Raw genomic sequence first — 13,511 nt, forward strand, 5'->3', positions numbered from 1 at the left:
TGTATTTTAAATCTGTGCATATTCAAACAATATTACCAAATGTCACAACCTATCAAGTTTTCTTAAACTTAACAGTATAAAAAATACCCAAAAGAAAATTGGAACTTAAATTTGCATGCTTTTCTCAAACAATAAATGGAACTCTCAAAACAATCTCATTTCAATACATACTTTTTTTACAAATATGTCATTTCATACAGTGTACAAAAATGGTTATGGTTATGCAAGTCAATTCAACCTACTGTTTTAAGTTTTGACACGTGATAAGTTGACATAACAAACAAGTTAAAATTGTTGAACTTATATATTTAAATTGCTTTAACTTAACAAATTATGTTGATTTGATATCATTTTTACAGTGCACGTTTTAGTGACTTTTTTACGAGTTCATACGAAGTTAATCATGCATAATTGTACTATTGTTATAAAAAACAATAACGAAACCCCACCCTTAACCACAACATCACAGGGGTCAAGGCAAATCGTGCAAAAATGCACAAATGTGATCGTACAAATTAATACGCTTAAGCTACCTCGTAAAATACGTACGAATTGGCATGACATAGCGTTGGGGCTTAGGGGCAGGGTTTCATTTGTGTTTTTTCAGATAATCGTACATCTTTATCTAATTCACATCATATAAATTCATACAAAATCGCCAGCACAATTTTAATATAAGATAAATCTGGATTTTCAGTAATTTTGCCTTGAAAGCATTTAATGAATTTTTTTGACTTTATCTAAAAATCTTAATACAAATAAGCAAAATTTCGAATCCATGCGAAGTTAATCATGTAAAATTCTACAGCGAAACCTAACCCCGCCCCCTAACCCCAACGTCACAGGGGTCAAGGCAAATCGTACAAAAATGTACGGATGTGGTCGTACAAATTAATACAAATTAGCTTAACTTCGAATCCATACAAAGTAAATTGTGCAAAATTTTGCGATTATCATAAAAAAACAGTAGCGAAACCTAACCCCGCCCCTAACCCCAACGTCACAGGGGCAAGGCAAATCATAAAAAAATTTACTGATGTGGTCGTACGAATTAATACAAAATAGCTTAACTTCAATCCATACGAAGTTGATCGTGCAAAATTTTACGATTATCATAAAAAAAACAATAACGAAACCTAACCCCGCCCCCTATCCTCAATGTTACAGGGGTCAAGTAAAATTTTACAAAAATGTACGGATGTGGTCATATAAATTAATACAAATTAGCCACCTCATAAAATACATACAAATACAAATTCCCATGAGATAGTGTTGGATGGTGAGATAGGGGAAGGGTTTCATTTGTACTTTTTCAAATAATCCTACATCTTTGTCTAATTCACATCATATGAATTCATACAAAATCGCCAGCACGTAAAATAGGAACATTTTCTATGAAGAAAATCAGGATATCCAGTAATTTTGCCTTGAAAGCATTTAATGAGAAATGTTTGACTTCATCTAAAAATCTTAATACGAATAAGCTAAATTTCGAATCCAAACGAAGTTAATCATGCAAAATTGCACAACAAAACCTAACCCCGCCCCCTAACCCCAATGTCACAGGGGTCAAGGCAAATCATACAAAAATTTACGGATGTGGTCGTACGAATTAATACGAATTAGCTAAACTTCAAATCCATACGAAGTTAATTGTGCAAAATTGTAAGATTATCATAAAAAACAATAACGAAACCTAACCCGCCCCTAACCCCAACGTCACAGGGGTCAAGGCAAATTGTACAAAAATTTATGGATGTGGTCGTACGAATTAATACGAATTAGCTAAACATCGAATCCATACGAAGTTAATCGTGCAAAACAATTGTCATAAAAACAATAACAAAACCTAACCCTGCCCCTAACCCCAACGTCACAGGGGTCAGGGCAAATCTTACAGATCAGGTTGTACAAATTAATACAAATTAACTAAACTTTGAATCCATACGAAGTTAATAAGGCAAAATTGTACGATTATCATTAAAAACAATAACAAAACCTAACCCCTAACTCCAACTTCAGAGAGGTCAAGGCAAATCATACAAAAATGTGTGTATTTGGTCGTACGAATTAATACAAATTAGCTAAACTTCGAATTCATACGAAGTTAATCGTGCAAAATTATATGATTATAATTAAAAAAGCAATAACGAAACCTAACCCCGCCCCCTAACCCCAACGTCACAGGGGTCAAGGCAAATTGTACAAAAAATGTGCGGATGTGGTCGTATGAATTAATACGAATTAGCCACCTCATAAAATACATAAGAATTGCTATGAGATAGAGTTGGATGGTGGGATGGGGCAGGGTTTCATTTGTGCTTTTTCAGATAATCATACATCTTTGTCTAATTCACATCATATGAATTCATAAAAAATCGCCAGCAGATTTTTCTGTGAGGTACATTTTCCTGTGAGGAAAGTCAAACAGTAATTTTGTCTTGAAAGCACTAAATGAGAAAGAGACACACGCAAAAATACATCTTAGGGAAAAAATCTAAGATGGAAACCATGCGAAATAGAATACATTGGCTGTCCATTGAATCTCATTGCTCCATACGAGAAATAAAAGATATATTAAAGAAACTATCTTTTCGACAGGGATGACTGTAAATGTGAGTCTAATGGGAGCATTGTTTAGTTTCACGTTTAGATTTTCAAATACTTAATCTTCCAGTGTGGACTTTCTAGAAAACCGGGTCAAAATGGTTATGTTAAGCACCAAAAAGCAGATAAGTGCAATTAATAACAAAGAGTTGTGTCTCTTGGCTGTGTCTGTTGGCCGTGTCTGCCTTGTGCAGTTATACTGTAGAGATTAGAGACAAAGGTTAGGGGGTGTACAGGAAACAAGGTTCAAACAGAAAGACGGGACACATTTCACTCTTCACAGCTGTTATACCAACCCAAAACACTACAGAGCAGAAGACAATCTCAGCAGAGCAATGAGAGAACCACAACACAAAGAGAAACCACTGAGTGATCTTACTGTACATGTGTGAGAAAACATGATTGGGGTAACCCAAACAAACACTATCTGAGGGAAAACAAAGAGAAGAGAAATTTGATCATTTCCTATCTTCCTGATCTTCTCAAAGGTTTTCATACGAGAACTTTAAAGAACGTTTTAAAATGGGGTACTAAATCTTGAAAGAGAAGTAAAAGATGCGAATCACTGCTTTTTTTTCTTCTTTGATGCATATTATAAAGCGTATCTTAAGTGAAATACAAGATAAAATCACTTACATTTATGCATTTTGCAGGCACCCACTTGAATTTGAACACTATTTATTTGGTAGATATTTTAATCCAAAGCATCTTCTAGTGCATTCAAGGTTATTCATGTTATCAGTATGTGTGTTTCCTGATCGAATCCACGTTTTTGTGCTGCTAATGCAATCCAGCTCGGCATCGGTTTGAAAAATGACATTAATCAGCTGACCGATGGTGCTTCGCTTCAATCATTTGGTTGTTTAACTTTTAGATGAGAAAGAAAAATCTCTCATGGCTTGCTTATGTTTGTGACCACACACAAACATTTGGAGCACTAACCACAGATTTACACTAGGACGTAATTGTCAGTGTATTTATTTATGCATTCAGTGTTGTTTACATAATAGCTTATGCATCTCTCACAGAAAGAATTCACACATTATTTGTAATAATGCCTACAAAAGGATTATTACTTTGACTCTGATCAAAGTCCGATTATTTCTTTTGAAGTAAAAATTTGTTTACGCAAGCTCGGCCCTTACCACAAGAGCAGATAATTACAGATGCTGATTTTTCACATTGTTTATGTGAAAATCAATGCTGTTTTGCTGTTCTCAAGGCTATGAAAAGCTTCAACAAACGTCTTTACGCATCCACTTTACAAACATCATATGCATATCCGAGTGAAGCGAAGGGAAAAGCAAACAGGACTATCAAAATCAACATACAAACAAACAAAAATGCACAAACAAACAAACAAACAAACACGCGTTATCGGAATATAAACACAGACAACACTTCAGAAGAAGCATTCCGAGGGTCTTGGATGCCTTGGTAGATAAGAACATGTGGGAGCTATCAGAGTCCCCATCAGACGTACTTTACCCCTGCCGCGGATGGCAGACGACTCAGACGGGCTTATGTTCGTTGCCAGGGGCGACATCCTCATTTCCTCATTCTGAGCCTGTTTTCACTGCAGTGGTTTGGGAACAAATTGGGAGAAACTGTGTACTTCCACTCGCAGGTGGGATTCTGCTGAGGCTTTAAAGCACCAAAACACATGGGACTCATTGATCTGACTACAACAATCTGCACCAAAGAAACACAGTTTTCACAGATTTCACAGTTTGATATACACGGTAAAATGTTAAACAATTTCAACTTGTTTTTATAAGTTATGTCAACTTATAAGTCATAACTTAAAACAGTAGGTTGAACCAAGTTTTAATCTCGTGCTGCGTTATTTAAATTTTTTTTATATATACATTTACATACGGTACATTCTCAGATATAAAGGTACAAAAGTTGTTACTGGTATGGTACTCGTATATAAAAAGTACACCGTTGTACCTTAAAGGGACTTTCCACTTTTTTAACAAATATGCTCATTTTCCAGCTCCCCTAGAGTTAAACATTTGATTTTTACCATTTTGGAATCCATTTAGCCGATCTCCGGGTCTGGCGATACCACTTTTAGCATAGCTTAGCATAATCCATTGAATCTGATTAGACCATTAGCATCGCGCTAAAAATAACCAAAGAGTTTCGATATTATTCCTATTTAAAACTTGACTCTTCTGTAGTTACATCGTGTACTAAGACCGAGGGAAATTAAAAATTAATGATATTACGCAGCACCTGAAAATAGTCCCCTTAGTATCTTTCAATAGCAGGGGACTATTTTTGGGCACTACGTAATATCATTGCGCCTGCTGTAGCCATGTTACCGCAGCAAAGTCCTTGATTATTAGGCCAGAATGAGAGTATGGTTCCTAGCCATATCTGCCTAGAAAAATCACAACTTTTAATTTTCCGAAAATCTTTGGTTATTTTTAGCGCGATGCTAATGGTCTAATCAGATTCAATGGATTATGCTAAACTATGCTAAAATTGGTACCACCAGACCCAGAGATTGGCTAAATGGATTCCAAAACGGTAAAAATCAAATGTTTAACTCTAGGGGAGCTGGAAAATGAGCATATTTGTAAAAAAAAGTTGAGTGTCCCTTTAATGGTGCAAATTAGTACCTCAAAGATATTTACAGTATTTGTACCTAAATGGTACAGTGAAGTGATCCTGTAGCTCAACTGCTAAAGCATTATGTTGTTAACACAAATGTTGTAAGTTTGAGCTCTGATGTATAATGTATACTGTACTGTAGCTGGTAATGCATTGTAAGTCATTTTAGATAAAAGCATCTGCCAAATGCATTTAAAATATATGTATAAATACCGTACTACTGAATGATTACAGTACTTAAACGTACAGTATTTAATAAAACAGACACTGACTTAATACTAAACATTGATGTGAATGTGATTGCATCTAGAAGCTACATTAACCTACAGTTGAACTATCTAACTTGCCAGAAGAATTTTTCATTGCTTTGTTTTGCTCTGCTATAGCTTAAAATTCCTACTATTATTCTCTGCATGGAGTTCATTTTGTGCTGAGTTCTGATCGCCTGTGAGATAGACGAAAATAATATGCATTTCTATGTGACTCTGGTCTATTTATCAGTCCCGCATCAAATTTTTCTCCAACAATGTTTGATAATTAAGTTAGGCCACAGGACAAAGCATATTTTATAAATATCACTTCATTTCACGTGTCAACCTACTGTAGAGCCAAATCATAGCGATTCATGTACATTTTCCACTCTTGATATTTCAACAAATTAGTATTTTGGGTTTGCCAGACTTTCTCTCTTCTTGTTAGCGAGATAGATGGGGAGAAAGAAACAGCTGTTAGATTCCGCCGATCATTATTCAGTTTTACTGAGAGAGCTATAAAAGTTGGACAGACTTCTCTGACTTGCTGTCCAGATCGACTTTGTTGATAGAGACATCTCCAAAATGGGCCCAGTTTTCCCTTTGATGAATTCCTTGGTCGGGTTTACTTACGGCCTTGCTCAAATCCATATCACCTTATATCTGGATTTAATCCTGTATTGTAGCTTAATCTTTGTGTAATACTTCTCTCTAAAAATGGGGGGTTATTTTCAACCCAACGATGGGTCGAAAAGGGACGAACCTTCCTGTTGGGTTGTAATTTAATCTATGCTGTTTTGTTTAAACCCACATTGCTGGGTTGTTTCAAATTGAAACATTTTCTGGGTTAATTTTATCTTTTTGACCCAATGCTGGCCTGGGTTGAAAATTACCCTGCATTTATTAGAGAGCAACAAACACGCACTAAAAAATGCTGGGTTATTTTTAACCCAGCATTGGGTCATAAAGGAAAAACCCAACAATTGGGGTTGTTATTTAAACTGTGCTGGGTTGTTTCGACTCCAAAATTCTGGGTTGTTTTAACCCATTGTTGGGTCAAATATAAACATTTTCTGGATTAATTAACTCAACGGCTGGGTTTGTCAATTTTTGACCCAATGCTGGGTTAAAAATAACCCAGCATTTTTTAGAGTGCACTATTTGTTTTTTACAATGATCTATGATTCAGATCGTGTAGCTACATTTTTGATGCAAAAAGCATTGTTCTCCATTAATGGCTATTTAAAAGAAGCAGTGCGTTTTTAGAGAGCAGAAAACACGCCCAGCATGGGTCATAAAGGAATGAACCCAATGTTTGGGGTCGTGATTTAAACTATGCTGGGTTGTTTTGATCCCAAAATGCGTGGTTGTTTGAACCCCATTGTTAGGTCAAATATAAAAAATTTCTGGTTTAATTTAACTTAATGGCTGTGTTTTGTCTCTTTTTGACCCAACGCTGGGTTGAAAATAAACCAGCATTTTTTAGAGTGCACTATTTGTTTTTTTACAATGGTCTATAATTCAGATCATATAACTAAATTTTTTGATGCAAAATCATTGTTCTCCATTGACAGCTATTCAAAAGAAGCAGTGCGTTTAAAAAATGCTAGGTATATTTCATAATTTAACATATGCTGGGTTGTTTTGACCCATTGTTGGGTCAAATATAAAAATTTTCTGGGTTAATTTAACCCAATGACTGGGTTTGTTCCTTACAACGCTGGCTTGAAAATGTCTTAGACAATGTCTGTATTTGACCCAACCAATCCAGCATTTTTGTGTGTATTTTTATATAACTTCTTTTGACATGTAATTAGCAAACATTTCATTATATTATGGTACATTAGTTTGCATTTAGATGCATTTAGCAATTTTTGGAAGACCATGCACCTGGAAAAAGTGGTGCTGGCAATACTATCATACTACTAAACGTCTCTGGTGACCTGAAAGCACTCCAACAGAAGGAAACCCCTCCAACAAAACGTGTAGATGGGGCAGGAATGTTGGCATCTGCCCTCTCAGAGCCCTTTAGCTGAAATACCCCCCTTCAGCGGGCAGGGAGCATGTGATCGGCGGTGGAATGCTTCGGCTAGGAGTGAACCGTATTCAGGGTGGCTGGGCGGGGGATTTGTCTGCAGCGCTAATCTCTATTTGGCAAGGCAACTGGTGGACATTACATGAAAAGGTCTATTGAAAAATAGATTAATGAGAAGAGCAATAAAGGGAGAGAATGGAAACAATTCGTCATTTGTATCGCCCTACATCAAGAGAATAATTGCACTGGAATGAAACTCTTGAACCCCCAGCAAGGGCAAAGTTTGGACGAGATAAATCTCCTTCCTTACTGTAACTACAGTCACCATAGACATAGACCTGTATACACTCCCTAGGGCTACGTACAGTAGACACAGTAAAATCCCTCTGCTTAGCACCGCAGATGTTGTTTTCATATTTATTTAATATCTATTCATCATTGCGTTATGATGAATGATGCTAATAGCTTTGTTTGCACGGACGTCCCTCCTTTTCAATTTGTCGTTTAATAAGCTTCCACATATTTTCGGTCAATGACGATTCAAAAGGTACAAGTGCGGGCATATGTTATCCCCACTCCCGTTCCAACCCGTCCCCACACACTGAATACATAATCACTCTCGAGAGATTATTATTGTTGCTTTGTTTGTTTTTGTTCTCGATAACTATTCAGAGTTTGGATTACTTAATCGCCGGCATTGTCGTTCAATAAAAGCCACATAAGCGCTTTAATGTGTTGCTGTCAGTCTCTCAAAGCACACACGGCGTATACCCGTACAGTATCTTTGTCCTACTGTTCTCCGCTCAATCCTAGAATTAATGACAGTATCGGAGTCATTAAGGAGTGCTGATGGCAAAAGCATGCACTGTGCCCGGACTTGAAACCAAAAGTAAATATTAGGACACGCGATTGGAAATGAGCAGGAAACATCACGACACACATCACAGAGATATGTGACTACGTGTTTGTGCTCGAGTGTATGAGTATGTTAAAGGGTTTTTAACACTGAGGTGTGTTCGTTTAGCTTGAGGCGGTTCCCCATTGAAAGGGTTTTCCCTTGTGAATGGACCTTGGGATGATTAGTTGAATTTCATGGCGAACATTATGAAGGAAAAAGGCAGCTGGTGGTGCCGAAAGCTTGGATCCGAATGATTTCCCTGCCTTCTAGAGAGACAGAGATGATCTTCTGCTTGGCTCTGATCATGGTTTGAAGTAGCAGATACAATGCCATAGCCTATAAACATCTGATTTTTTTCTATCTTCTTGAACTTTGGGAACAGCTGCTCTCTCTCTTTCTCTCTCATTCTTTCATCTAGTCACCATGCCCATGCTAGTGGAAGATGAATATTCTCTTCTCCCTTTTTTCTCTGCCACACCATTCTGAGGTAAATCAAGATTAATCGCCATATTTGTCATCGGTTACATTAATTATCCTGGTGAAAATAAAGATTAATACTTTAAAAGTGACATGCCATATGATATTTTTCTACACCACCCTTCCTAAGCACAACTGGTGTTCATCTCTTCTTCATGACTGGGATGTTGTCTTTGACCAGACAAGCTCTTACGTCTTTATTCATATCCAACAAAAATGTTCACATTCATGTACACCACCAGTCCACACCAATACGCACTTGACTGAATTTATATTTATATACATAAACTTTTGAAATGCTTGAAATTCATTTTGGAGAGAAATCTAAAATAATGTAATTCATAAAAAGTATGTTTCTTTTTTATGGATAAGCTGGACCAAATAGTTGTCAACAAAGCGGTAAACAATACACAAAAACATCTTCAATACTGTTTATAAGGTCTCCGACCGTACCGTGATTCACTATGGTAAGCTGACTGTATAATAATGATCGCAAAGTTGCATTTGCTAATTTGTAGATATAGCCAACAATACATTGTATGGGTCAAAATATCTATATTTTTTATGCAAAAATCATTAGGATATTAAGTAAAGATCATGTACAATGAGGATATATTGTTAATTTTGTACCATAAATGTATATCAAAAATGTATTTATCATTAGTATTATCTTTTGCTGAGAACTTCATTTGGACAACTTCAAAGGTGATTTTCTCAATATTTCAATTTTTTTTATTTGCAACCTCGGATTCCATATTTTCAAATAGTTGTATCTCGGCTAAATATATTTCTTTACACCTAAAACATTTAAGTTTATTCAACTTTAACTTTTCAAGTGAAACTAAAGTGAAATTTTAAGTTGAAAAAATGTAAAAAAAATATTTGCTGCCTTCATTTTTTTTATCAACTCAGATTTACAAGTCATTTTAACTTATTATTATAACTATTGTTATAACTTATAAAAAAGTTGAAAGAGTCAACTTCATTTGTAGCAACTCATCTCTTGTAAAGATAAATAATAGTAAGTTGACATGTAAATCTGAGTTGATTTAACAAAAAAAATTTTAAGGCAGCAAATAATTTTTTTTTTTACAGTTTTTTCCAACTTAAATTTCACTTTAGTCTTACTTTAGGTGAAAAATTTAAGTTGAATAATCCTAAATGTTTGAGGTGTTACCAATTAAAATAACTTTTTTAGTGGAACCAACTTTTCACTTTTTACAGTGTAACAACACTGTAAAAAATGCAACATTTTTGTCAAATAAACATAATTTGTTAAGTAAAATTAATCTAAATTAAACCATTTCAACTTGTTTTAATAAGTTCGGTCAACTTATCACAGGTCAAAACTTAAAAAAGTAGGTTGAATTGACTTGTAAAACCAAGTTGTTTTAACTTTATGCTGCATTTTTTTACAGTGTAACCATACATAAATAGAAAGCTTATTTATTTAGACTTCAGATGATGTATAAATCTCAATTTCAAAAATTGAACCTTATGATTTTGCTGTCACATTTATAGCTCATTTAAGCTGTCGGGTCAGATTTTGCACACTGTCAAAAATACTGTGCTGCCTTAAAATTTTTGATTGAATCAAGTCGGATTTACAAGTAATTTAAATTTACTATTATTTATATTGACTAGAGTCAATATAAATAATAAACTAAATAAAATAAAATATTATAATAAAATATTTTATAAGTTGTGACAACGATCATCTCTGTTGACATGACTTGTAAATCTGAGTTGATTTAACAAAAATTTAGCAGAGTATTTTTTACAGTGCAGTAAATGTCAGCTGGTTCTAGACAAATGTAAAGATGTTTAAAGTAACTTGCAATTTTTTGTTTCCAACATACACTGAAAAAAATGATTCTTTCATTTACTCAATTTTTTTAAGGTAAGTGGTTGCAATCAATTTATTTAAGCTACATTTAAACAAAAAAGATTAGTAAAGTAAAATAAAATAAAAAACTTTAGTTTAAATGTAACTTAAATAAATTGATTGCAACCACTTACCTTAAAAAATTGATTAAATTGAATGAATCATTTTTTTCAGTCTAGATGGCGATAGAAAGATAAAAGGTAAGGATTGCAACTCTAAAGAAGCTAAAATATTATTTATTTAACAAGTTTAGTCACTAATTGTCATAATGTATTTTATGTTATTGCAAAATGCATGTGACTTCACTGTTATTCTAAAATGATAAAAAATTTGTGGGTCTTCAAACTTTTGCTTTGAAATGTACTGTAAGTTAAAGGGAAATGTAAATTCACTTCATTAAAGAACTACACAGTGTTTACATTTTCATTTCTAAACACTTGTCTGAGCTCATACACAAAAACACTTTACAGTTGACCACATAGTGTACCTTCAAATAAAGACGAATACCGAACTGGAATGTAATAATGATTATCACAGTCCCGACGGAAAAAAGCACTGTTTGGGTGAGCCACGAGGTAAAACTGAGGTGAAGGGTTGTAAAGAATGTGAACATGAGGATTTCTCCGAACATTAGGTGGACTTCCTGTCCAAGTTCAGCTGATATTGTCCAGTCCTTAAACACTATCATGTCTCTGTCAGACTAGTCCCCAAAGGCTTTACAGAGCTACGGTCTGTGCTTAGTAAACGCCGGGTTCACAGCTCTGAGTCTAGAGTTAGCTCTCCCACCAGATTTACCCACAGAGTTGTTTTAGCAGCCCAGGTGGAGGTTTAACACTTTACTGTGCCATAATAAAGGACTGTAAATCAGGACTTTGGTATGATATATGTAACCTATGAATAGGGTCAGCTGCCCAAAATGTGATGGAGTGCTCTCTCTGTCAAAACCCAGCTCCGCTTAAATGAACAGAGGAGCGATCGCTCTGTTAATGTATAAATCAAAGCACACATAGGGAACCTTTAACCGCAATAATAATTTAATGTGATAGATGAGTTGGGGGGTGGCGAGTACCTTAATTATAATATGGAATGGTAAATATATGGCTATAGTTAATAATATGTTGCAGTGTTTTTGGCTAGCAGGGAAGAATAAACCCCAATTCCCGATTGGTAAGATATAACCGGACCCTTCTATAAAAGTGCTTTAGCCGAACTTTGCTGGAAGAGCTCATAATCAGTTGTAATGAGTTCGACTGCTGCCATTTGCTTCAGAATACGTGGAATTACCTCATTCGGCACAAAATATATGGAAGCAATTAACGGTTGAGATGAACGCCGGGTACCTCTCACAATCACTCGTGCTTTCGCAAGGATGATAGATTGATGTGACTGTACGTGTATATACATTTCATTTTGCCCTAATCAAATGGAATCTGATGTTTTTCTTGCCTTTCAAAAACGTTAGGAAACGGATAGAGATCCGCCGTCGTTTGATTTATTTATTTAACAGTGCAGTTCAAACGAATGTCAGACGCTCATGTACTTCCAGCAGAATTAAATACATTTTTTATGGTTTCTCCGTTTGCAGGTGCATTGCAGAACTTATTGCATTTTTTAAAAGACTAGCATTTCTGTCAAATAACAATGACAGCCACCCATTTGACCACCTTTTATGACATGCAAAGATCATAAAACTTTTTCTGATCGTTTTTTAAAGGTGGAATTTGTAACTTTTTGGTTCAAAATAAACAAAATTCATGTACTGAATGTAAGTGCATAATTTATTGTTCAAAACCTTTTTCTTACCTTACCCAAGCTGTTAGGTACGAACTTTGTTTTAACGTCAAAAGTAAGTACGTAAAGCAACCTGCAATTTTACATTTTAAACAGAGATGGCGATAGAGAGGCAAAAGTTACAGATTCCAGCTTTAAAATTAGTTGTAAATCTATTGTTCATACAGGCCGTTTCATTGGGCGAACGTGCGGTGACGCAATAAGCGTGTGGTCCGAACTTTACTTCCGGTTTCTGTTTGTTTAATGGTCTGACTTGTTGCTGAAACAAATACCTCGTCGAAAATAACAAATGTTTTGGGTTCCTATGTAATCTATGTTTTGTAATTATATAAATAAACTACTTTAAAAGGACTTTGTTGTTATTTATTCTTCGCGGCGTTACGAAATGACCACGAAAGCCGCTTGTTTATGTTGTTACTGCTGAAACCGTCTATATGAACATAATTCAGCCTGCCAACCTTTCCTCATTCACTTTTATTATATGATAAAAAGCAACTGGAAAAGTTCACAATTGTATTCATTAATCAAATCATAAACCCCTGTTAACGACTACTCTAGATTAGCATTTACTAGGTGCCACAAATCAAAATGGATGTTGGGAATCAACCACAAAACCTTTGGTAAGTTATTTGAAACCATAGGATTACCAGACCAAGCCCAGCTCTATGTTAGATTGAAAAATCAACAGCACGAATCAATAACAGCATGTTGACTTGTGATGATGTACAGCTGACCGCACTGAGGTTATAGTTTCAAACAAATTATCAGCAATAAATCTCTTTCCTGACTTAATGGACTCCACCGCATTCAGGCCAGACCAGCAAACCGGGTTTATATTGGCTAATAATGCATGCTCATAAAGTAGCAATACCAGCCAAAACAATGATCATCAAAATAATCCATTGTTTTCTGAAGCCCATTCAAGAGCTGAGGTAAAGAAATGTG

This window comes from Paramisgurnus dabryanus, chromosome 10 (assembly GCF_030506205.2).
Source record: "Paramisgurnus dabryanus chromosome 10, PD_genome_1.1, whole genome shotgun sequence".
Lineage (NCBI taxonomy): Eukaryota > Metazoa > Chordata > Actinopteri > Cypriniformes > Cobitidae > Paramisgurnus > Paramisgurnus dabryanus.